Source organism: Macaca thibetana, chromosome 1 (genome assembly GCF_024542745.1).
Source record: "Macaca thibetana thibetana isolate TM-01 chromosome 1, ASM2454274v1, whole genome shotgun sequence".
Classification (NCBI taxonomy): domain Eukaryota; kingdom Metazoa; phylum Chordata; class Mammalia; order Primates; family Cercopithecidae; genus Macaca; species Macaca thibetana.
The window spans coordinates 121441826-121469157 of NC_065578.1; the positions used below are offsets into that span (position 1 = coordinate 121441826).

General features: G+C 43.8%; 1 long non-coding RNA gene across 1 annotated transcript; it reads right to left on the bottom strand.

Moving 5' to 3' along the window:
• Positions 1 to 4246: 4246 nt before the first annotated feature.
• Positions 4247 to 21507, bottom strand: LOC126932824 (uncharacterized). Its single transcript, XR_007718335.1, has 3 exons — positions 21394 to 21507; positions 5490 to 6789; positions 4247 to 5187 (listed from the first exon to the last, which is right to left on the bottom strand). It is a non-coding gene; the product is annotated as an uncharacterized LOC126932824 (long non-coding RNA).
• Positions 21508 to 27332: the final 5825 nt, after the last annotated feature.

A 27332-nucleotide genomic window follows, 5' to 3' on the forward strand; every position in this document is an offset into this window, starting at 1 on the left:
TTTGTAGTCATCACTCTTCAAAGATTCTGGGTTTTGTTGCATGTGCATGATGGGGTTCACGACATGCTACTCCAAAATATAACATCTTGGGGTATTGAATATTTTATGTTTAATTTGAATAAACAATAGAAGCAGGAAGGTCACTGTCACCCTCCCCCTGCCCTTCTTCCCTGAAGTCAATTATAAGACCCTTATGTGAGAGGTGCCCTCTCTGTACCCAGAGGAAAGGTACATTCTGGAGTCTGAAGACCCAGGGACACAGAGGAGCCTGAACACAGAGGCCTGGCTACGTTTTCCCCAGTTTGTTACTGTTAGATCATAGTTTTATTGTCTTATCATACTTCTCCATGACCATCCATTCTTCAATAAAACTACAGTTAAAACAAACAAACAAACAAAAACCCTGAGGTTTAGCTGTTTCCATGGGCCCTCATTTCCTTTGGAAGGCGCTCCTGTCATGTAAAACTTACATTAAATAAATACATACGCTCTTCTTTTGTTAGTCTGTCTTTTGCTGTAAGGGTCTCAGCAGTGAACCTAGGCTGGGTAAGGAAAAGTCCTATTTCCTCCCCTACATGTATAAATGTCTTCCACTGTAAAACTATAAAAATTTTATTGGGGCAGACTTGAAGCAAGAAGTTGAATCATTATTCCCCTTTGGATGAGCTGAACAGATAAGCTAATAAACTCCCATCTCCTCCCAGATAGAAATACTTCTCTAGCTCATTCCCTGAAGCTCCTTGAGGGTCAAACCTGCTGGAGATTAAGGGGCCTTCCTGGGATCTCCCAGCCCAGGAGGTTATTGTTGGTGAGAGGTTTGCTGCAATCTCCCTGGGAGGGTGCACGGCCAATGGAAAGTATCACTGCTGTAACCAGTACAAATGGTTTTCGTCACATCTGCTCTTTGTGCAGTGTTGCAGGCAAAATACAAGAGCTAACATGCACATGAGTAACATATGCACATCATCAACCGTGCCTGAATCACAAAGTGCCACATGTCACGCACAGTTGATGAGTGCGTATGTTTACTCATTTATTCCTTACCTCAGGCCGAGGTCACACCATCACTTTCATCTTCCATATGAGAAAACTGAGATGCACGAAGACGTTAAGTGACCTGCCCAGGGTCACTCAGCCAGCAAAGGAGGATTTGAAAGCAGGAATTTGAAGTGAAGGCAGCCTGGCTCCAGAGGACATTCTCAGAACCACTGCGTTTTTACTGCTCCTAACAAAACTACCCTTGCAAAAATTATGACAGTGAGAAAAACCTGGCATAGGAAAACTATGACTGTGAAAGAAATCTGACCTGACTGACCGCATCTTAATTCTAACTTCTGAGCTGCCCTTGTCCATTCCTGGGCATAGGCCAGGCTGTGAGAGGAGTTTAGTTCCAAGTCTAAGTCTGAAGCAAAGATGATCTCCCCTTCCTGAGACAAACTCCTTCCTATCTTGGGGATCAGACCTCCTTAGCAAAGCTAACAAATTAGGCACGAGATTAGAAATTATGGCTCAGGAGCCATGCAGCCAGAAGCCACGTGATTCCTAAGCTCCCAAACTGTGCCTTTATATGACATTATTAGGGTCAAACCTAAGATTGGTGTTTAAGATATTTTTCAGACCCTGCCTTATGATGGACTAGCTGGTGCCACTCAGACCAGTAAACTGGCTCATCTGGTCTGGTGGCCCCCATCCAGGGACTGACTCCGTGCAAGTAAACAAGCTCTTATACCCTGTGATTTCCATCCCCAACCCAACCAATCAGCTTTGCCCATTCCTAGCCCCCTGCCTGCCAAACTATCCTTAAAAAAACAAAAAACAAAACAAACAAAAAACAAAACAAAACAAAAAAACCCTAGTCTCTGAATTTGGGGGGAGGCAGATTTGAGTAATAATAAACTCCTGTCCTAGTCCTTCAGCTGTGTCTGCATTTATTAAATTCTTTCTCTGTTGTAGAAAACCTGCTGTTCTCAGCTCCATTGGTTTATCTGGGCAACAGGCAAGATAAACCTACTGGGCAGTTACACTAATAAAAGAGAAACACAAATGGTAAGCATGCTTAAAAAGAAATCTGTGTGTTTCTTTTGAAGAAACACAAAGGGAGGAGGAACGATAAGACAGGCAATACACTGTACTACATATTTTTGTGATTCTCCTGCCTCCTTCATATCCTTCTTGTCCCAACAACTTCTCCCCAGAAACCTTCAACTTAAACATGATTCCCGCCAGAGCTGGGTTTGTCCTTTACTTTACATTTTCCTCTCATCTGCCCCACACCCCTTCCAAATCTAATCTGTTCTTTTACTTCCAGGTCATTGAGGATTTTTCATTTAAATATATAAAAATTCGTAAAGAGGAAGATAACTGGTCATCCATATTCACACCTCTTGGAATTAACTACTGTTAACATATCTATATATTTTTCTTCCAAATCATTTTAAGCTATTGTCTTTTTAAAAAAAATTTATACATGCTAAGCATAGACTGTACTAACAGTAGAGAAAATGTAAACATATGTAAAGTTCTTGATCACCTAAAGTTCAAAAATAACTTCTCATAACATTCAGGCAACACTGGAGTCATGGTATTGTGGTATATCTACAGAGAGAAGAATGTATATTTTAGCTAGACTGTCCCCCCCAGGCCCCACGAAAGAAAAAATAAGAAAAAAATAATAAAGAAGGATATATATACCTGAAAAAAATTGCAAAATAATAAAAAGTATATATTTAAAAATATAAAAAATACATATTAAATATAATCATATATTTAAATAAATATAAGCATATATATGTTTGCTTTTATAAAATTGAGCTTAGACTCTATTTTTATTTTACCAATATTCCATTTAATAATGCATCAACTTAACTGCAGACAAAGAGACGGAAACACAAATGAAGGAATTCCTGAACTCCCAATCACAGTTAGAGAGACATTTTTCTAAAGGAATCCTCTAAGGGTAAACATACACTAAATTGAGTAGAAGACATTAAGATTTGCAGTGGTTTTCTTATTCCTTTTTACAACCAAGTTGATTAAGGTGTGAGCTGACTATGGTACAACGCATCCATTTCAAGTTCGATGACGTGTCTATTACTCTAAAAGGTCCTCTTGTGCCCTTTGCAGTCAGTCCCGCCTCCCCCGCGACCCCAGCAATCAATGATGTAGTTTCTGTCACTATACAGGTTAGTTTCACCTGTTCTAGAAATTCACCTTGATGGCGCCTCACAGGATGCTCTCTTCATTACTCGGCATAATGTTTTTGAGATTATCCATGCCATCTCATGTTTCCGTAACGTCCCATTTTATGGCTGGGTAGTTCGGGTAACTGGGGTAGATTGCAGCCCTTTCTGCCTACAGGTAAGACTGCGGTTCCGATCTGCAGGCCTCGGTGAACGTGAGCAAGGGCACCTGGGCTCCGGGAGAGCCCTCCCGTTCCCCTACAGAAAGCAAGTGTGTTGTGTCTACAACCGAACGGGGACACTACCTTCATCACAAAGAACAGCACCAAAGGCCCTGCTTTCATCCCAGAGACAGCACCCGACTGCCTAGAGTTTCTACCTGGCTCTATGAGGTGAGAACACGTTCCCCGCTAGCACAAAAATCCCACAAACTCGCGTGGGGGCTGCGGTTAGAAGCAGAGGCTGTGTGAAGGGTGACTCTGGGGGCTACTAAGAAACACCAGTTTTCACAGAGCGTGAGAACTCAAGAGACTGGAGACAGTGAAGCAATGTCTGCAAAAAGGAGCCCCACGTAGAAAGGGAAGAGAAGGGCCCTGCGGCCACTTAGCTTGTGTTAAACAAGCTCACGACAGGGGCGGAGAGGACAGTAACACGGTACTTTCTCTGCTCACTTTTTGCACTACAAGATTTCAGCGGAAAACACTAACGCAGTCTCCCACTACCACAAGCTATGCAATTGAATTCCACATATATGGAGAAAACGCAACGATTAGCACGTGGGGAGTGTAATGGAATAGCCTCGTTCTGGCAAAACCACCTTCAAAACGTTATCTTCTCTGCCAGGTGAGTATGAGTTTACACACCTCCGCCCTGCCACAGCCCCACACGCCTCACCCTTTACACACACGGTCACTTGCCCCGCGCACCCTCGAGCCCTCCTAGCCCTGACACACAGCTGGGACTCTCAGGTCCGACCAGCGGTCCTGGACTCGCTCCCACAGCAAGGAAACTCCTTCGTGGCCTAGCAGCCGGTGGCGAAGCGGCAGCCCCTGCGCTGCCTCATCTACATAGAAGTCGCTCTCTCCGTGATGTCACCAACAGTGTCTTTCCCGTCCTACTCTGCGTTTCTGCCCCATCTTCCGCCACTCAGTCGAACAACTTGCTGCCAGAGCCTGCGGGGGCAGTGACGTCTGCCTCTCCTTCCTTTCCCTCCCTTCTCCGCGCCTGATCTTTCCAAAGAAGTGGGTGTTTCTGTTGTAGTTTTTTGTTTTTTGTTTTGAGCCGGAATATCGTTCTGTCGCCCAGGCTGGAATGCAGTCGCATGATCTGTGCTCCCTGCAACCTCCGCCTCCCGAGTTGAAGCGATTCTCCTGCCTCAGGCTTCTGCGTTGCTGGGATTACAGGCGCATGCCACTAAGCCCTGCTAATTTTTGTGTTTTTAGTAGAGACGGGGTTTCACCATGTTGGCCAGGACGATCTCGAACTCCTGGCCTCAGGTGATCCGCCCGCCTCGGCCTCCAAAGTGCTGGGATTACAGGCCTGAGCCATCAGGCCTGCCCAGAAGCCAGTTCTTAGCCTGTGTTGCCGAGGACCTCTTTGGCAGACAGCTGGAGCCTGTCCACCGTTCTTCAAACAATGGCTTGTAATGTGCAGACTAAAACATGTAGGATTACACAAGAAACTGGTTCTCTTCACGTCGTTATCCTTGTGATTAGCATTCTACTTGAAATTGGAAGCCGTTCAATATCAGAGGGAAACCATATCTATGAAACTAGAGAGGCTGCTCAGATGACTGCAAACCAGCCATCCTTACTTGTTTTACCACTAGCACTGTTATAAAGAGGGTGGTCCAATTTCATGAATCTTGTAGGGTGTTTTCAAATACAGCAATGTACAGATATGCTGCCAGCAGAGCACACTGGACACTCAGGCATGGTGCTGGAGTGTGTCATCTCTTCCACAGCCTTCTCTAGACCTTAGCACTTACCTCGTGTTAGCGCTTTATGCTCTGCAAAGACAGAAACAAAGTGGTCCAAATTTGGAGGAAAAAAAATTGAGGGGAAATTTTATTTGAGGTGCTTGACTGATTACTTTCAATCTGTAGAATACAACCCCAAACTTGGACAATACTCCATAGACTCCAAATCTATCAGACCAGTTTTTCCTGTCCTTTACTTTCATATAAATCGAATCATAAAGTGTGTAGTGGGTTTTGGGGGAGTATAACTGCCCAATGGGTTCACGTTGCCTGCTGCCTAGACAGAACCAATTTATTAAGACAGGGGAATTGCAATAAAGAAAGTTACTTACCCAGAGCCGGCTGTGTGGGAGACCAGTTTTATTATTACTCAAGTCAGTCTTCCTGAGCATTCTGGGACCAGAGTTTTTAAGGATAATTTGGTGGGTGGGGGCCAGTGAGTTGGGAGTCTGATTGGTCAGGTCGGAGATGAACTCAGAGGGAGCTAAAGCATCTTCTTGAGCTGGGTCAGTTCCTGGGTGGGGGCCACAAGGTCAGATGAGCTGGTTTATCCATCTGGGTGGTGCCAGCTGATGCATTGAGTGCGGGGTCTGCAAAATATCTCACACACTGATCTTATGTTTTACAATAGTGATTTGATCCCCAGGAACAATTTGGGGAGGTTTAGAATCTTGTAACCTGGAGGCTGCATGACTCCTAAACCATCATTTCTAATATCGTGGCTAATTTGTTAGTCCTGCAAAGCCAGTCTAGTCCCCAGGCAGGAAGGGGGTTTGTTTTGGGAAAGGGCTGTTATCATCTTTGTTTCACAGCTAAACCATAAACTAAGTTCCTCTCAAAGTTATTTTGGCCTGTGGCCAGGTATGAACAAGGACAGCTTGGACGTTGGAATCAGTTAGGTCAGATCTCTTTCGCTGTGATGATTGTCCTAGTTATAATTTTTGCAAAGTCGGTCTCAGGAGCAGAGGCATAGGTTTGACTTCTTTCACTCAGTCTTACATCTATGAATTGTTCATGTTATTCATGTGGTTATTTGTTTCTGTGTGTATTCCTTTGTATGAATATAGGCCAACTTATTTATTCTACTGTTGCTGAACATGTTGACCTAAAAGAAAGATGCTGAAGCACAAAATATAATTTAGAGTTTACTTGAGCCAACGTGAAGGCAGCTGCCTGGAAGACTCATACCCAAAGAACCTTGGATCTGAGCTCCCTTTGGCCTCTGTCACAAGCAGGTTTTTAAAGGTCAAAAGGGGGGACGCGCGATGGACTGATAGAAAGGTGCCTGTCCGGAATTCTCATTGATTTTCAGAAATGGCATTGATGAGAGCTTGGCTCTCCGTTGTTATACGGCGTGGAATATAGTGTTTGGTGTGGCATTATTAGATTAATTTACAGCTACCTGGAGTGATAGCAAGCAGTTCCAACAGATGAATACGTAGCTCAGAAGGAAGGAATCAGAAAGTGATTGCTGTCTTGATTTAATGTCTCTCTGATCATGTGAAGTGGCTCACATTCCTCAGATAAAAATTCTTTTAAAAATCTTTCTTCTTGAAAGCACTGATGATCAAAAGCTCAGGCACGGTGTCCCTCTTTGCCAGGAAGGCTCATTCCCAGATGGTCTTTCCCACACTGAGGGCGGGGGAGGAAATGAGAGAGAGACCTCAGTTAAGTCTACAGCTATCACTTGTTGAATCATCTCTAGTCTTCAGATACCATAAAATCACTTTTCTCAGAAGTAAAACAGGAAATATATAACATTAATAATTTGAATAGAACACATATAATGCACACAAGAATGAGAATCACAAAGAGAATCTGTATGCCAGAACAGTAAGGGAATCTATTCCATTAGGGAGCCAACTAAAAACATTGGGGAAAACATCACATCCCAGTTCTTCTTTCATGATTTCTTGTAGCCAAATGACTTCTAATTTTTTCTAGATGACGTTCTACTTCATGGGAAGTATTTATTTATGTATATGCAACAAGACTTTGTAACCAGCACACATCCACCTCCCTGCTCAGCTAAATCTACCATCTGAGGTAGGCTGCGGCTCTCCCCTTGTGTGTTCTGGGCTGTGTTGTGTTGTACTAAGTGGAAGAGGAGGTTGTGGGCAAGCGTTGTGCAGAGATCACAACCAGGTGGGCAGGCGGCTGCTGTCTCCACACTATCACCTGACAATGTACAATTCCTTTTATGAACTCTTGTAAGTGCTGCTGTATCTACCCGTTGTTTTTGTTTTGTTTTGTTTGAGACAGACTCTCTCTCTGTCTCCCAGGCTGGAGTGCAGTGGCACGATCTTGGCTCACTGCAACCTCTGCTTCCTGGGTTCAAGCGATTCTCCTGCCACAGCCTCTCAAGTTGCTAGGACTGCAGGCACACGTCACTGTGCCCAGCTAATTTTTGTATTTTTAGTAGAGACTGGGTTTCACCGTGTTGGCCAGGCTGGTCTCAAACTCCTGACCTCAGGTGATCCAACCACCTCAGCCTCCCAAAGTGCTGCGATTACAGGCATGAGCCACCGAGCCCAGGTTCTACCCATTTTTAAATAAGGCTAATAGTGTCTTTGAAAATATATATAATTGGCCGGGCGCGGTGGCTCAAGCCTGTAATCCCAGCACTTTGGGAGGCCGAGACGGGCGGATCACGAGGTCAGGAGATCGAGACCATCCTGGGTAACACAGTGAAACCCCGTCTCTACTAAAAATACAAAAACTTAGCCGGGCGAGGTGGCAGGCGCCTGTAGTCCCAGCTACTTGGGAGGCTGAGGCAGGAGAATTACGTGAACCCGGGAGGCGGAGCTTGCAGTGAGCTGAGATCCGGCCACTGCACTCCAGCCTGGGTGACAGAGCGAGACTCCGTCTCAAAAAAAAAAAAAAAAGAAAATATATATCATCTAAAGTGATGCAATTATCTAGTACAACCTTACCCAGTGAATAAATAGCTTTTTGTAGAGCTATGAAAGAGGCTACAATTTCATCAGCAATATTTCTTTCTTTCTTTTATTTTTGCTTCTTTCTTTTTTTTTTTTTTAAGACACGGTCTTGCTATGTTGCCCAGGCTAGATTGCAGTGGTGCAGTCTCGGCTCATGGCAGTCTCAACCTCCCTCGCTCAAGCAATCCTCCCACTTCAGCCTCCCAAGTAGCTGGGACTACAGACATGCACCACTATGCCTGGCTAATTTTGGTTTGTGTTTGTTTGTTTGTTTTGTTTGTTTGTTAAGAGATAGGGTCTCGCTATCTTGCTCAGGATGGTCCCAAATTCCTGAGCTCAAACAATCATCCCATCTGAGCCTCTCAAAGTGCTGGGATTACAAGCATAGGCCACCAAACCTGGACTCGTTATTTTTCTTTCAGAGAGACAGAGTGGCTCTGTTGCCCAGGCTGAAGTGCGGTGTCGCCATCATAGCTCACCGAAGGCTGGAACTCCTGGGTTTCAATGATCCTTCCACCTCAGCCTCTGAATCACTAGGATTATAGGCCAGAGCCACCATGCTCAGTTTTTATCAGCAATATTACCTGATGCTAAAGAAGGATTTCTAACCATGGGAAGCAACATCCCATCAAAGCAAAAGGGTGTTCCCCCAAAAATGTATGGAGCTACTTTCTTAATGTCCAGGCTGGTAATTAGCAAATTTTCCCCCAACAGGATCTCCATCTATTAATAAAATAGAGTGGTGGGCATGCCTAGTGAAAAGTTTGAGGATACTCTTCCAATTTTTTTGTTTGTTTGTTTTGTTGGTTGGTTGGTCGTTTTTTTGAGATGGAGCCTCTCTCTGTCTCCTAGGCTGAAGTACAGTGGCATGACCTTGGCTCACTGCAACATCTGCCTCCTGGGTTCAAGTGATTCTCCTACCTCAGCCTCCTGAGTAGCTGGGAGTACATGTGAATACCACCATACCCAGATGATTTTTGTATTTTCAGTAGAGATGGGGTTTCACAATGTTGGCCAGGCTGATCTGGAACCCGTGACCACAGGTGATCCACCCGCCTCGATTTCGCCATTCATCCAATGTTGAGTTTCTTCAGAGCTATATATAGGGGTGACCAAATATCCTAAAAGACATTGCACTTCATCATTCCATGCCTTTAGATATTTAATGGCCATGGATGGTGATCTCCTCCAGAGACAAAATAAATGCTGGTCAGAACAGGTAAGTGTAGTATAATTTGGGTACATCAGCTTTTGGCATTTCAACCATGGTCAGACATGTTAGAGCAAGAGGGCAGGTTGCATCCTGATAGCAGGAGGGAGTGTTTTTCTCTTAACTTTCCAATAGCATCATGGTGTTTACCCCTGACATTTCAGAGTGAGGCAACAATTTTTTGTTTGGTTGGTTTTGTTTTTGATTTTTGGTTTTTTTCAGCCGGGGTCTCACTGTTGCCCAGGCTGGAGTGCTGTGGCAACATCACAGCCCAGTACAGTCTTGACCTCTTGACCTTCAGGGCTCCATGAATCATCCTACCTCAGCCTCCCAAGTGCTGGAGTTACAGGCACACACCACCACACCCAGCTTATTTATTTACTTTCTGAGACAGGGTCTCACTCTGTTGCCCAGTCTGGAGTGCAGTGGTGTCATCAGGATTCACTGCAGGCTCGAACTCCTGGGCTCAAGTCATCCTCTCACTTCATGCTCCTGGTAGCTGGGACTAAAGGTGGGCACCACCATGCCCAGCTAATTTTTGTATATCTTGTAGAGACAGGGTTTCATCATTTTGCCCAGGAAGCTAGTCTCAAACTCCTGGGCTCAAGTGATCCTCCTGCCTTGGCCTCCCAAAGTGCTGGGATTACAGGCAGTTATTTTGACAGTACAATTATGATGGGTTAAACTGAGACATGGGGCTGGAAGGTTAGGATGAGTCAGACAGATTCGAAAAACAGGTTTTGCTTGATGTGACCCTGATTTGCATTGTCAGTACAATAAGGAGGAATACTGGTGAAATTTAGCACAGGATGTACCAATGGATCATTATGGTCAAAAATGGTTGGTGGTTTAAGGTGGCAAACTCAGCACCTTGTCAAATTTCCCACAGTGGCAATGGTTTGTGAGATTCTGATCAGAGAATTATCCTTCCCTGCTGTAATCAAATTAATTAGGGAGAGTAAAACAGAAATCTGACCATAGGCATTTTGCTATATATGTACATGTATGCATGTATATGTATATACACATACATGCAATAGAACTAGTGTGCCATATCTTAAGATAATATACATATAAGGTGATTTTACCAAAACCAAGAGAGAACCCCTACAACTTAAAGGAGCCTTAACGGCATATGTATTCCAGTCAATAGAAAAAGCGACCAACTCTTTCAGTTGCAGTAAGCCCTGGAATTGTGAATAACTGGTTATACAGCTGGTATGTTTGGCAAAAGTGGACTACAACAGATGTCAGCTACTTGCCATCTTGGTCAGGAATATTGCAGGTCACCTTTAAGTGAAAACCTCCACTGACAGATGTCCACTCTGGTAGGGATATGAGAAACATGAATCTGTGTGTCAATGCCCTTATGTTTACTGCCACAGAGATTGGGCAATAATACCTGCTGTGAGCCAGGTGCTGTGGCCCACACTTCTGGTCCCAGCTACTTGGGAGACTGAGGCACGAAGATGGCTTTATGTCAGGAGTTAAAGGCTACAGTGAGTCATAATTGCTCCACTGCATTCTGGCCTGGGCAACAGAGTGAGACCCCATCTCAAAAAAAAAAAATTAATATTAATAATACCTACTTGGTGCCTTCCAGTGAACTTGGAGGGAATATTTACTTGATGTTGTTTCCAGTAAGCAACATCTCCAGTTTATATGCATAATTTTTGATATTTTCATCTCCCAGCAGCTCATTATGAAAGACATCCTTTATTAATTTGGAGCTCGTGGTAAGAAGTTTTGTGAGACCTTAGCAATGACAGAGAATGCTACCTTTAAGAAGTGCCAGTTCATAAGCCCCTTCATCTAACCACTGCATGGGTCTTCCTGTTATTATTTCAAAGGGAGACAGTGGAAGTTTTCCAGAAGCAGTGGGTGATTTCTGGCTAGGGAAGGTTAAAAGCTTCTGTTAGCTTTGCCAATTGAGTGTTTATTGTACCATTTTTGAGTTGCACCAGTTTAGAGAATTAGGGGTGACAGGCACAATGGAAATGTTGGGACGTAGGCCAAATGTTACAAATGGATCCAACTACCTGCCTGATACAGTGTGTTCCTCGGTTGCTATGGAGATCAGATGGCACTCCCCATGAGGAATGATTTTTTCTCATCACAGCCTGCCTGCTGCTTGGCCTGTGGCTCATCGGCATGGAAATGCTTTACCCCAGTGAGAGCACAAACAAATTACCACCAGAAGGTATCTGTGACCCTGAGATGGAGACAGCTGGATAAAGTCTAACTGCCATGACTCAAAGGGTGCTAAAGATACAATGTCCCTGTGACACATGAAGGGATCTTCCAGGATTATGTTTGGGACAGAACAGACAGTACTACAAGAATAAACCCTTTGTGCAATGGTAGACGATGGCTTTCCATACACTGCTTTCCCCATGCTATCATTTTGTCTGAATTCCAACAAGTCAGCTTATGAACTACTTTAAAAAGGGTAATTGAATCCTAAGGGGTGGATCGTTGTATCATTGGGCCCATATCATATGCTGTTTCTGAAAAAACAAAAAACAAAAAACAAAAAAAAAAACTTGTTCCCTTTATCTTTCCGGAGATCTATCTCCTGCTTCGGAGATCCCACATGTGCTTCTTCTAATAAGGTTTTCAATGAGCCATAAGTCAGCAGGGTCATTTAGAGAAGTTCTGTGTCCGATGTCACCTTCAGAGCCGCATTCTTAGCTGCCGCATCAGCAAAACGGTTGTCCTTGCTCTCCGGAGCATCTAATTTTGAATGACCAGTAATTTTGATGATGGCCAAATATTTGGGTTTTCAAATTGCTTCTAAGAGGTAAGAGACTTACTGGTAATTTTTGTTGGGTGGACCTAGTGAAATAAGAAATCTATGTTGCTTCTAAAGCATTCCCAAATCATCACCGTCTCCAAATGCAACTCTGTGGTCAGTGTAAATGTTACGCTGACGCGGGAGGATTGATTGAGCCCAGGAGATCAAGACCAGCCTGGAAACCACAGTGTGTCCCCTCTCTATAAACAGTCAAAGAATTAGCCGGGTGCGGTGGCATGCACCTGTAGTCTCATCTACTTGTAGGCTCAAGTGGGAGAACTGCTACAGCCCAGGCGTTTGAGACTGTGGTGGGCCATGATGGAGCCACTGCACTCCAGCATGGGTGACAGAGTGAAATCCTGTCTCAATAAATACATACATGCATACATACATACATAAATTATTTTCAGCCATTTAAAATATCAATGACAGATTTGTTTGGCCTTTTAAGTGCATTGCTGAATTCTCCTCCAATCTACATCTAAATCTAAAGCAGAGCCTGCTTTAGAAAGAGAAGAGGAAAATGTATTTCGATTTAGAAAAGGGAAGTCTTTTACAATATTCTTAATTCACATTTTGGTGAAGCAGTATACACAATGGTAGGCTCCCCTCTTCCTGTGGGTTTTACCTTGAAAGGGGCTGTCAGAACAGAAGTTTCAGGGAAGAGGCCAGAGCCCTGGGGACTTTCCTCAGGTGATGGTGATGGAAGAAGAGGCAAGGCAGGACAGGAGGACTCAGGTAAGAAAGACTCTGCAGGTGCAGGGGCAGGAGGAGAAGGAGCAGTTGGAGGTGAAAGAGACAAAGCCTCCTCAATATTTCTCAATTCAGAAAAAGCGTCAGATATCCCCAGTTTACATCCTCAATGGAGGCAATTTTCTCAGAAGTTCTTTTAGAAAGTTCTAGGTATCATTGGAAGTAAGTCTCCCATTTAATTTGCCTGGTTCTAACACCAAATTTTTCCAATTGTGTGCCCTAATAAATTATTTTAGACATTTCAAAAGATCCCCATTTTCTCCATTCGACTTACAAGTTTTTCTGGTTACATGGGTCGGGTTTCTCGGATATTTACAAGTGGATGCTTCATAAGTGTTATACAGAAACCCAGCTGGTGGTTCTAAAGGCGTTTGTTTCTTCAAAGTGTGCTCAGATTTTGAAGCTTGATTTCCCATAATTTAGGAGCTTTGCAAAGATGACCAAGGCCTGCAATGTGATTTGGGTCACAGTGCGATGCTTATGAAGTCACTCCTACAGATAACACCGGAGTTGTGTATCGCTGTCTCAGTGGTTTCCACTGTTTCTAACCACCAGGTGGCCACAGAGTGCATGTGCTCTGGGGGACCCGTCTCACATATACCCTCCCAGAAGAGCAGGAAAGGGGGTTCATAAAGATGTTCTTCTGAAGGGAAATGCTCTATGAGGCCGCCTTCACATGGTGAGTAGTGATCATGACACCTCTGCAGCATCCCTGGTCACTTGGAGCACCTGAATGGGTCAGCGGAAGCAGATCACTTCTTTTCTTACAGGGCTGGAGAACACACCTCCATGAATTTTCCAGCCAAGGACTAACAGGGGCTGGGCGCAGTGGCTCACGCCTGTAATCTCAAGCGGAGGTGGGCAGATCACCTGAGGTCAGGAGTTCAAGATCAGCCTGACCAACATGGAGAAAACCCGTGTCTACTAAAAATACAAAATTAGTTGGGCGTGGTGGCACACGTTTGTCGTCCCAGCTACTCGGGAGACTGAGGTAGGAGGATCGCCTGAACCTGGGAGGTGGAGGTTGTGGTGAGCCGAGATTGTGCCATTGCACCCCACCCTGGGCAATGAGAGCAAAACTCCATCTCAAAAGAAAAAAAAAGAACTAACAAGAATTAGTCACAAATGAAAAGCTAAGTTTGAACTTTCATAAAAGCATGCTACAGAAAACAAAACCACCGATGTCTACCTGCCAATACCTTGACCCAGACCTTCCTAACGAGGGACAGAGACAGAAAACGCAGAAGCTTTCCACACAGCGCTTTGCCTGACTGTGACCCAAACTTTCTGACCTGAGGCAGAGGTGGAAAGGGCAGTTTTTCCTCCTGAAACTCAAGTCTCTTACCCACAGGGTAGACAGAAAACCTCCACTGTAGAAAGGGAAGGCTGGAAAGGACACTCAAGCAAACTCCAGGCCTTCAACCAAAGAGTGGGAAGGTCCAGATTTCAGGAGGATTCACCTTTTACTACCGCCCAACTGTTTCTCTCAGAGTCAGAACTCAAGAGCTTCAGAGCTGGCCAGGCACCCAGTCCAGGAGGAATGTGGTGTGATCTGAGAGACGAAAATAGATGTGCCATTGTAGACTAAGAGAGCTTCTAAGGTTAAGGAAACAAAAGTTAGCTACAGGTCAAGGATTCAGGGCTGGACTGGTATAGCAACTTCCTAAATTTCTATGGTTACAAGAAAAACCACACTCTTGCTAAACTCCTTAACAATAGGAGCTAGCAGGCAAATTGTCAAAATCTTCCCAGAAATTCTCAACTGGATTTACAACCCAGATCACTTGACCTCTGATGGGACAGAAGAGTGGCCTTCCATTCTCTCCTGATAAGCTACTGCAGAACTCAAGCCAGTTTCAGCCTGTGTGCAGTTCAGGGACCGCACACAAGCCGACATCGTGTCCAATAGTTCATCTTTTGACATAACGAGCCAATTTCCACCCCATTTTAATGCTAAAATCCCTTCCCAATGTGAAGATGGGGTGTATGTTACATATATGTACCCATTGCACATGAGCTCAATACCCCTTAGAAGTGTGTATGGCCTTTCCCCCAAACCTACTGAATATATATGACTCTATTGTGTGATACACACCCTGTGAGGCACAAAAACCAACCTGCCCTCTCTCTCTCTCTCTCTCTCTCTCTCTCTCTGAAGAGAAACCACCTCTTCAAAGACACACACTGGAGACTGTCTCTTCCTGGACTGCAAACTGATCTCACCAATAAAATTCTTACTACTATTTAGCCACCCTGGAGGCCTTGGAGAGGACAGTCAGATGGTCAGAGATGAGTGGCTCTGAATCCTGCTCCCAGGGCCAAAAACATTGACCTAGAAGGAAGGTGCTTAAACACAAAATATGATTTAAAGAGTTTGCTTGAGCCAATGTGAGGACATTTGCCCAGAAGACTCAGACCCAAGCAATCTTGGATGTGGGCTCCATTTGTCCTTTGTTACAAGTGGGTTTCTAAAGACCAGAAAGGGGGACCCGGGGAGGCTGGTACAGAATTACTTGTCAGGAACTCCCTGAGGTTTACAGAAATAACATTGATTAGAGATTAACTATACATTGTTCAGCTATAGGGAGTGAGAGATGGTGTCCAGTACACCACGTTTAGGTTACTTTATAGCTACGTGTGGCGATAGCAAGCAGTTTCAATAGATGAATACACAGCTTCAAAACCGGGAAGCAGGACGTGGTTGCTGTCTCATTTTAATGCCTAACTCTGGGCTTGTTAATTTGAAAGCACTCACTTTCCTCACATAAAAAGTTGTTTTCTTTCCTCAGACATTTGAATTCTTTATAATTTAAGAATATTTTGAATAAATATGAACTTTTTACATGTCTTTTGGTAAAGTGTACTCACATCTTTCTCTAGAAATAGAAATTCCAATAGAAATATAATGCCAGGCATATTTGTACTTTTAAATTTATTAGTAGACATATTTTAAAAAGTAAAAAGAGATGACTTTTTAATAATATGTATTCAACTAAATATGTTAAAAATATTATCATTACCCCATGTGACACTAGCAAGATTTCAAGTGTTCAACAGCTGCCCGTGGTTTGTGGCTGTCGTATTGGAAAGTACAAGTCTATGGGGTAGAAAAGTCGAATTGCTGGGTCATAGCATATATGTATGTGTGTTTTACCATTAGAGTATACTGCCAAACAATTTTCCAAAGTTTTTGAACTTATTTATACTCTTGCCAGAAATGAGTAGGAGACTGTAGTGCTTCCATTGTGCCAAAATCCGGGAATGTATTTTTTTTAAGTCAAGTTTATTGAGGTATACCACATTAAAAAATTCAATATGTAGGGCCATGTGAGGTGGCTCATGCCTGTAGTTCCAGCACTTTGGAAGGCCGAGGTGGCAGGATCACTTGAGGTCAGGAGATTGAGATCAGCCTGCCCAACATGGTAAAACCCCATCTCTACTAAAAATATAAAAATTAGCCAGGTGTGGTAGGGGGCACCTGTGGTCCCAGCTACTCGGAAGGCTGAGGCAGAAGGATCATCTGCACTCTGGAGGCTGAAGTTTCAGTGAGCATCATTGCACCACTGCACTCCAGCCTTGGTGACAGAGTGAGACTATGTCTCAGAAAAAGAAAAAGAAATTCATATATATATATATACACACACACACACACATATATGTTGTGAACCCAATAAGCAACACCATTCTCCAAGCAAAGTAATATAGAGAGAGAATCTTAAGGCAATCAAAAGTATTTATTATTATCTATAAACTAATCTTAAAGCAATCAAAATTATTTATTATTTATTATCTCTATTATTATCAAAATTATTTATTAACTCCATTATTAACTCTATATAATCATTAGTATTAGTCATGGATTTTTAAATTAACTATAGATCTTGAAATTATACATTGAGCTGACATTTAATAGAGGATGATGGCATCATGTATTAGATGATATCTAAATATATTTATGAAGAAATTGTAAGTGGAATAATTCAGTCTCTTAGTTTCTAGAATTATCTCCTTTTAAAGATATTACCTACTGAATTAGTAACTGAGTCCAAAGCTCACCCTGCTTGCTGCATGACAGCCAAGAAATCAGGAGACACAAGGTATTGGGGCAGGGAAGGTGACTTTATTTCAGAAAGCTAGCAAACCACGAAGATGGTGAACTAATGTCCTAAAGAAACATCTCAAGTTAATAAAAATTTCTGGCTTCTTGTATATTACGGAAAGGAGAAAGAAGCAGGGGATTGAGGTTAAGAGGTGGCTGACACTCCCAGACATCTGGGCGGCAGTGAGGGCCCAAGGGGATTTTGAACCTTCTTTCTCCTTGGTCAGGTCACCTGAACAGAACATGGTTACTTGTGTGCACATATCCCTTAGCTCCTCAGGGGTTAGTTTTGGAAAGGGACCTTTACATCCCTGCGTTATTATTATTATCATTATTATTAAGCCTGAATTTCACTCTTGTCGCCCAGGCTAAAGTGCATTGATGCGATCTTGGCTAACTGCAACCTCCACCTCCCAGCTTCAAGTGATTCTCCTGCCTCAGCCTCCCAAGTAGCTGGGATTACAGGCATGCACCACCAGACCCAGCTAATTTTGTATTTTTAGTAGAGACGGAGTTTCACCATGTTGGCCGGGCTGGTTTTGAATCCCTGACCTCAGGTGATCCAAAGTGCTGGGATTACAGGCATGAGCCACTGTGCTTGGCCTAATTAGCTAATTTTTAAAAATTTGTAGAGACAGGAGTCTCACTATGTTGCTCAGGCTGGTATGGAACTCCAGGCCTCAAGTGATTTTCCCTCCTCAGCTGCCTAAAGTGCTGAGAATACAGGTGTGAGCCACCACACTCCGCTTAATTTTCTTTTTTTTTTTCTTTTGAGACGGAGTCTGGCTCTGTCGCCCAGGCGGGGGTGCAGTGGCGCGATCTCGGCTCACTGCAAGCTCCGCCTCCTGGGTTCACGCCATTCTCCTGCCTCAGCCTCCCGAGTAGCTGGGACTACAGGAGCCCGCCACCACACCTGCCTAATTTTTTTGTATTTTTAGTAGAGACGGGGCTTTACTGTGTTAGCCAGGATAGTCTCGATCTCTTGACCTCATGATCCACCCGTCTCGGCCTCCCAAAGTGCTGGGATTACAGGCTTGAGCCACCGCACCCGCCCTAATTTTCTTATTTTAATTTTATATACGTAATTATTACTGTGCTTAAGATAATCAGAAGTAATTTCTTTAAAGTTTTAGAGAATTTATTCACTCCACTGAAAGACTATGCCAATTAGTTTCACAAGAAAATATATTTATACATTACAAAAATTCCTTCCACCAAACTAGCAGGCATTCGAAAGCAAATAATTTGGTTATGTAACATCATTTAAGGTGAAACCAGAGGCAATGGTGTCTATTAACAATGCCTATCAGTGAGGGAAACAAACTGAAAAATGAACTTCATTAGATCCTTGGAAAACCCCCACTGCTGAAAATCTGAGTAACTCTGTGATACCCTTTTGAGTCTGGTGAATAATTTCTTTTCGTTCATTTTCATTAAGGGCTGAACTTCCTTACTGTTCTAGAGGTTGTTAAATTTGATTTGTATAGTTGTGAGAAGTGCTCAAATTGCTGATTCCATTGCTTACTTTTGATCATGTCTCTCTTTTTTCTCCTTTCTGTGGTGTGATTTAAACTTAATCCTTAAAGGGCATATATTTGAATTTTTCAGCTAGTTAGAAACCCGAATATACAAATCAAAGAAAGCTGTTCCTTACATGCTGCAGATTCAGTTTTCTTCCCGTGTTAAGATCTCCTTCAGGGTTAGTAATTTGTTAAGGCCAAGAGCTCCTATGGAATGAAGTTCAGTTGGGGGTGAGGGGCATTGAGTAGTAAGATCATCTTTATAATAGAGATGCCACTCTTACAGATATTGACAGCTATTGGGCCCATAAAATTTTTACCAAACATTGGAAAGACAGGATATGAGCAACTTCTGATTACTGCAGTCTCAAATATCAGGAAATACCATTATCCTCAGGACAATGAATAAACAATCAAAAAAGACTCACAGGCTAGATTAGCTGTCAGGTATCACCAAACAGGGACTGGATTCTTGCCAAACACCACCCAACAGAGATTGTCCCGAGAAATTCATTCCATAACATTTACCAGAAACCTACACTGATGCCATTGATGGAAGAAAATAACGATGCAAACGAGAGACAGAGAGAGAGAGAGAGAGAGAGAGAGAGAAACAGAGAGAGAAAGGACTTGTCCAATGACCATACTTAGTATTTAAAAGCAAAAGAGCTCAGTTTCTGCTCATGAAAACAGAAGAACTGAGGGAACAAGAGCCAATAGCTCTAAGGATCCAGGTCTGCACCAGGGGCCTGTTAGGTGCAGGATTCTGTTGGCTCCAATGATGGGTCTCAGGTAGACTAATTTTTATGGACATAGTCTCTGAAAGAAATCAGTTGAGGAATAATATAGAGACACTTATCTGCATGCTCATTCTCCATTACTATAGAAGGAAGAACTGGCATTAGATTGTTTTCAGCGAATAAAAGTAAAATCAAGATTTATAAAGAAAAGAGGAAAGAGAAGGAGAAAAAAAAATGCCTGGGACCATTGTGATTTTGCTTTCTTCAGATAAGCGACTTGGCAGAAAGCTATCAAAGAGGTCACTGTGACCTGTCTTCTCTGGACCTATGTGACTTGGTCACCACAGGAAACAATGACAAGCCGGGCACAGTGACTCATGACTGTAATACCAGCACTTTAGGAGGCTGAGGCAGGAGTATTGTTTGAGCTCAGTTGGAGAGCAGCCTGATCAATGTGATGAAACACCATCTCTACAAAAAAATACAAAAATTAGCCAGGCATGTTGGTGTATGCTGGTAGTCCCAGCTACTCAGGAGACTGAGGTGGGAGGATCACCTAAGCCCAGGAAGGCTGAGGCTACAGTGAGCTGTCATCTTGCCACTGCACTCCAGCCTGGGTGACAGAGTGAGGCCCTGTCTCAAAATAAATACATTTTAAAAAGAAACAGGGCTGACCACGGTGGCATGCTGGTAATCTCGCACAGAACTTCGGGATACTGAGATAGGAGGATCACTTGAGCTCAGGAGTTGGATACCAGCCTGGGCAACATAGCAAGACCCTATCTCTAAAAAAAAAAAAAAAAAAGAAAAAGAAAAAGAAAAAAAGAGTTACTCTGGAGGCTGAGGTGGGAGGATCACTAGAGCCCAGGGGATGGAGGTTGCAGCAAGCTGAGATCACACCACTGCACTCCATCCTGGGTGACAGAGTGAGACCTAGTCTAAAATAAAGTTGGGGGGGCGTGTGAACAGTTTGTTGTGCCAGCAAGTAAATGAAGAAAGGGACAGTATTAGTGTTGAGAAATAAATTGGAATATGATTTGGTGCCTTTCCCACAGAAGATAAATGTGCTCAATGTGCTGAAGTTAGAGGCATTATATAAGGCCCATTGCAGTGGCTCATGCCTGTAAATCCTAGCACTTTGGGAGTCCTCGGAGCTACTGGAGCCCAGGAGTTTGGAGACCAGCCTGTGCGACATGGTGAAACCCCCTGTCTACAGAACATAAAAAATTTATCAGGGTGTGATGGCCCGCACCTGTAGTCCCAGCTACTGGGAAGGCTGAGAGATGGGAGGATCGCTTGAGCCTGAGAAGACGAGGCTGCAATGAGACGCGATTGGGTCACTGTGCTCCAGCCTGAGAGACAGAATGAGACCCTGTCACAAAAACCAAAACTAAAAATTAAAAAGCCTATAATATAGCAGTGGCACATTCAGTTCTCTACACTATAGAAATATCAGAGGTCAAAGATATATATACAAGAATGATGATTTCAGGATTCTTTGTAATCCTAAAATCATGAAGTCAACCTCATTTCAAACATATTTTGAAAAGGGGTAAGTAAATCATGCACAAACTGAGGGAAAAATACTGTTTTCAAAAATAATGGAGAGGATTATTATGATGATGAATGATTCCACTGGTCACATTATTGATAGAGCAATCACTAAATCCAGGCCCATCCTGGGGATAGGACACCTCTCTAGGCCTCCTATTAAAAATGAAAAGAATGAGGTTCCTCTATAACCCATCCAAACCTATAAGGGGCAGCATGAGGATTTTATCGCACCAGAAGTGACTTGTTTGGTCTCTGATTCTTGCACACAGGCACAAGACAACCTGACATTTCAGGAGACGTTCTGTCAGAATTGTATCTCTGAGTGGGGTGGCCCTTCACAGGAATCCCTGTTAACTGTGACTAGAATCCTGAGAAGAGAAAACCCTTCCTGAAATGGGCATATCCCTGGCTGGCTTGGAACCAACCTTTCGGACTTAGGACTATGGGAAGAATAGGGGGAGATTCTCTAGTGATGATAATACATGAGCTCTTTAAAAGCTAGAGCAGGCGTCCCTGGGTGGGCTTGAACTACCCACCGTTTGGTTAATAGCCGAACGTGCTAACAGATTGCGCCGCAGAGACAGGTACTAGTGATTCCACTGGGCGCTATAGGCAGGGCGCACTCACCATACTCCCCGATCCCTTCCAGCCTCAGGGCCCGCCTGGCAGGACTACCGACCAAGGCCTTGGAAAACCGGAGCGATTAGAGCAGTGAGTCGCGCTGGTCACGTTGGACACCTGCGCGTTGGGAGATTCTGGAGCCAGAAGGACAGCCGAATGGCATTCTCCCGCCCTGCCCCTCGCCCGCTTCAGAAGCCCCCGGAAACGCCCTGGTCCGCGGCCCGGGCCGGAGCCGCCAGGGGGCCTAAGGTAACCTGAACACCCAGTGGGCTCCCAGGATGGCTCTTCCGGTTCTTTGCTCCGCCTTCGCCCAGTGAGGGAGCCTGTGCCCATCCGGCCCAGTCGCTTTCGGGGCCGCTGCGGAGCTGCCGCTGCCATCTTTGGATCTTGTGTCCCGCACGGGGGCTCCACCAGGGCAGGGATGGTGGTGAGGGTGGCTCGTGGATCCCCTCGCGGGGAGCAGGGTCTGGCGCTCACCAGGGCACACGATTAGGACTTGTTGAATGAATCCATCGTCGCCTTTATCGTTTAGTCCTTTGAAGAGCCTTGAGAATGGAAATCATAAGAGATTTTTCCATTAGAAAGTTCTTTGTACAAGGCGTTTATTCAGGTTGATTTCTCGGCATCCCCCGGGGCGGGCAACGGGCAGAGCCTCCAGTGTACCTTCTGCGCGGTGGAACCGCGGGGGCTCAGCTGGGCGGTGGTCGGGCGGTGGTAGGTGGTGGGGCGGGAGGGCGAGAGCTGGGGAAGGGAAAAGCAAAAGCAGGGGAAGAAGCTGGGGAGCGGTGGACCAGACATCCAGACCTCCTGAAAGGCTCGTGCGGAGGCACAGGCGGGATCTTCTGGAGGTGAGAATTGTTTTTTTATTGTGACAGAATGGGGAGAAATTGAAGGGAAAATGGAGATGAACCTGAAAGAGCCCCAAACGCGAGAACGTGTACCTCCCCCAAGAATAAGATCTTCCAGAAGAATGAGACAGAAAAACTAGGCATCTGGGAACCGTGAAATCCTTGGAGGAGTAGCATCATCATGACCCTCTGTGTTCCTTTTAACAGAAGGACTTGCTTCCATTGTTTGTTTGTTCAATTGTTTGTGTTTGTTAAATAAATAAAACTCTTTTCATGTATCTTTGAAATTATGTTGGTTCTATTACTTTATGATTACAAACAATGCTGCAGTCGTCATTCTTGTACATTTCTCATTGGCCACTGGTGTATCTCTATAGGGTAGAGGCATGGAGAGCAGTTGTTCCAGCGTAGTGATTACATGGTTTTTTATATCATTCCATTTTCTTCCTTTTTTGGCTTATTAGCTGTAATTCTTTCTTTTGTTAAGTCAGTGATGGCTTTAGGGTTCCTAGAATACATCTTTATCAGTCTGCCATCGAGTGACATTATACTTCCCCTTCTGGCCTTTATGCTAGTGTTGTCATGTCATTTGATTTTAGACATGGTATAAACCCCAACATCTGAGTATGTACATAGCGATTTTTAGTCATCCCCATTTCTTTGTGTAGGTTCAGATTTCTGTCTGGTATCCTCATCCTTAGGCCTGGAGGACTCCTTTAACATTTCTTGTAGTGTGGGTTGGTCAATGCTTTCATTTATTTGTATGTCTTTATTTTTATTTGTATTTTGTTGAGATGGAGTCTCGCTCTGTTACACAGGCTGGAGTACAGTGGCATGATCTTTGCTCACTCCAACCTCCATCTCCTGGGCACAAGTGATTCTCATGCCTCAGCCTCCTGAGTAGCTGGGATCACAGGCATGTGCCACCACGCCTGGCTAATTTTTGTATTTTTAGTAGAGACAGGGTTTTGCCATGTTGGCCAGGCTGGTCTCCCAACTCCCTGTCCTCAAGTGATCCACCTGCCTCAGCTTCCCAAAGTGCTGAGATTACAGGCATGAGCCACCACGCTTGGCCTCATTTTTTTTGTATATCTTTGAGTGTCCTTATTCCAGTCACATTTTTGAAAGATTTTTCATTGTGGGATAGAATTCCAGAATAAGTATTTTTCCTCTCACTACTTTAGGATATTGCCCTTTGATGCCTTGTCATTGATATATCATCTTTTCTGTTTTTGTAAAACTGGCATAAAGGAGGTTTCCTGTACTTGTTATATAATTTTTGAAATGTGTATTTAAATTTTTTTAAAAAAATTATATTATACTTTAAGTTCTGGGATACATGTGCAGAACGTGCAGGTTTGTTACATAGGTATACATGTGCCATGGTGGTTTGCTGCACCCATCAACCCGTCGTCTACATTAGGTATTTCTCATAATGCAATCCTTCTCCTTGCCCTCTAGCCCTGAGAGGTCCTGGTGTGTGATGTTCCCCTCCCTGTTTCCATGTGTTCTCATTTTCAACTCCCATTTATGAGTGAGAACATGTGGTGTTTGGTTTTCTGTTCCTGTGTTAATTTGCTGAGAATGATGGTTTCCAGTTTTATCCATGTCCCTGCAAAGAACATGAACTCCTTTTTAATGGCTGCATAGTATTCCATGGTGTATGAGTGACACGTTTTCTTTATCCAGTCTACCATCAATGGGCATGTGAGTTTGTTCCAAGCCTTTGCTACTGTGAATAATGCTGCAATAAACATACGTGTGCATGTGTCTTTATAGTAGAATGATTTATAATCCTTTGAGTATATATCCAGTAATAGGATTGCTGGGTCAAATATTTCTGGTTCTAGATCCTTGATGAATCGCCACACTGTCTTACACAATGGTTGAACTAAATTAAAAATATGAAAATGGGCTAGGGGAAATGACTCACGCCTGTAATCTGAGCACTTTGGGAGGGGGTCGGGGGAGGATCGATTGAGGTCCAGCTCTGGAGACCAGGCTGGAGAAGATAGCAAGACACTCTCTCTCTCTCTCTCTCTCTATATATATATAAAATATATATATACACATACATACACACACACTATACATATGTATATGTACATATGTATACACACACACACACACACAGAGATACATCCATCATGAAAGTCCTAGATTCATCTTAAGTTGCACAAAAAGTGCACTTAAAGGAAAATGTTTCTAACCTGAAGGTCAACCCTACCTATTGACGTGTAATGTGTGTTTTTGAGACATTCTCAACAGCATTTGCTTTCCCTAGCATAGTGGTTTTCATGTTTTCCTCACACCTGAATGTCCTCAGTGCAAAATCTGCCAGAATTCATTTCCTTTGCTGTTCTTCTTTGAGAACCCTCCAGGGTTTTGTTTTATTTATTTAGTTTATACCTTTTAAAAGCATGGAGACAAAGACTGGCAAGTGGCATATATTACTACATTAGTCTGAGTTCTCCAGAGAAAGAAAATGAGCAGGATACACACACACACACACACACACACAAAGAGAGAGAGAGAGAGAGATGTGCATTGGTTCATATGATTATGAAAGCAGAGAAGTCCAAGGTCTACTCCTGAGTAGACCCAGGAGAGTCGAATATAGTTCACGACCAAGTCCAAGGCATAAAGCAGAAGACTGATGTCCCAGCTCAAAGACAATGAAGCAGAAAGACTTCTTTCTAGCCTTTCATTCTATTCAAGCCTTCTGTGGGTTGGATGAGGCCCACTCACACTGGGGAGAGCAATCTGCTTTACTCAGTTTACCAATTCAAATGTCAATCTCATCCAGAAACGTCCTCAGAGACACACTGAGAAAAAAATGTTTAACCAAATATCTGGGCACCCCATGGCCCAGTCAAATTGACACAAAAATTAACCTTCACAAATATTATCAATAGAAGTGACTAATAAATGTAGCATCATGTCCTGCCTGTTTATCCCATGACAATTAATATATTCCAGCATAATGTTGGCTTCCGTTCCCTTACTGTAGCAACATGTAGAAGTTTCACTTAAAATGTGAAGGGATGACCTGCGCCTCCACACCCGTGGGCGTTTCTCGTTAGGTGGAACGAGAGACTTGAGAGAAGAAATGAGACACAGAGACAAAGTATAGAGAAAGAAAAAGTGGGCCCAGGGGACAGGCAGAGGACCCACGCCTGCACCAGTCTCTGAGTTCCCTCAGTATTTATTGATCATTATCTTTACCATTTAGAAAAAGGGAAGTGGCAGGATAATAGGATCATGTAGGGAGAAGGTCAGCAGTAAGACATGTGAATAAAGATCTCTGTGACATAAGTTTAAGGAAAGTGCTGTGCCTTGATATGCATATGTAAACATCTCCATAAACCTTTTTAGTGCATAAAGAGCAGCATTGCGCTAGCAAGTCCCACCTTTCGCCCTAAGGTGGTTTTCTCCTTTCTCAGTAAACAGATCATACAATCGGGTTTTACACCAAGATGTTCCATTGCCCAGGCACGGGCAGGAGACAGATGCTTTTCTCTATCTCAACTGCCAAGAGGCCTTCTTTCCTCTTGTACTAGTCCTCATCAGCACGGACCTTTCACGGGTGTCAGGCTGGGGGATGATCAGGTCTTTCCCTTCCCACGAGGCCATATTTCAGACTCTCACATGGGGAGAAACCTTGGACAATACCTAGCTTTCCTAGACAGAGGTCCCTGCGACCTTTGGCCGTGTATGTGTCCCTGGGTACTTGAGATTAAGAGAATGGTGATGACTTTTCACAAGCATACTGCCTTCAGGCACTTGTTTAACAAAGCACACCCTGCACAGCCGCAAATCCGTTAAACCTTGAGCCACCACAGCACAAGTCTCTTGCAAGGACAAGGTTGGGGGTAGGGTCACAGATTAACAGCATCTCAAATACAGAACGAAATGGAGTCTCTTATGTCTACTTCTTTCTATATAGACACAGTAACAGTCTGCTCTCTCTTTCTTTTCCCCGCAAAATGAGGTTAATTTTGATATTATGGAGTCTCTCCCAAATCCCTACCTACCATTGTCACTTGTGGATTGTCATTTTGTCATGGCTTTCATTTTAAAATATATCAATAAGCTCTATACTTTGCTAATATAAGTTTGAATTTCATCCTGACTCCGTAAGCCACTTTCCATTTTGACAAAGCCTAGAAATATTTGTGTCCATCTCCTTGAATATGGATAATGGATACCTATTGTGGGGCCCACTCTCAATCTCATGTGTTTTCTTATGTCCATTCAGGTCTCCATAACTATGTCTGGGCTGCCTGAAAACCACTGAAAATGGCTTTATCCATCTAACAGAGTCCAGTAAAATCCAGGCCATCGAATGGGGGAATGGAAAGTGAGAACAACCAAACTCAGCACACAATGACTCAGTTTAAACCTCTGGGCTAAGAGATGACCAGACTCTATCATGGCATCTAGGAACATAAGGCTTTGTCCCAGGGATGGCCCTAGGCTTCCATTAAAATGCCTACCCCAGAAAGCTCAAGGCTGCCAGGAGAATGGTTATTAGTTCTAGCCAATACCTGCTGATGATGGTAGGTTGAGAATCTCCCTTTCTTGTAACACTTAGCAAAAAGGGAATCCTTCCTCCATCCCTTTGAGATGTGTGTGTATCTCCTAGGGACTCCAGTGTGTCTTTCCCTAGGATCTGAAAGCCATTCCTTTGAACTGTAGTCCTCAAAAAGGACTGAGCGTCTGTCTTCCAGTCTCTGTGGGAGGTTAGAATCCCATCTTCTAATATTGCCAGCTGGCAGACACAGCTGGCCTGATGAGGCAGAAGTTTACACTGAGCAACCTTTTGTAATGTTTCACAGATACCCTTCCCCCTGCCCTCTCCCTCTCCTCCCTCTCCCCCTATAATGCCATCACCTCTGCATAAATGGGAGCCAAGCTCCAACCTTTCCTCTACTGTCAGTAGTTACTGGATAAAATCTGTTTTCTCTGCTTTAATGTCTGGCTTTATCTTTGACAAAATAAGTGGGAGCAATTGTTTTTAGTGACAAGGCAGCTGCAAAGAGATGCACAGACATGGCAGGAGAGGGAGGGATCACCTGACCCTTCTCATTTCATAGG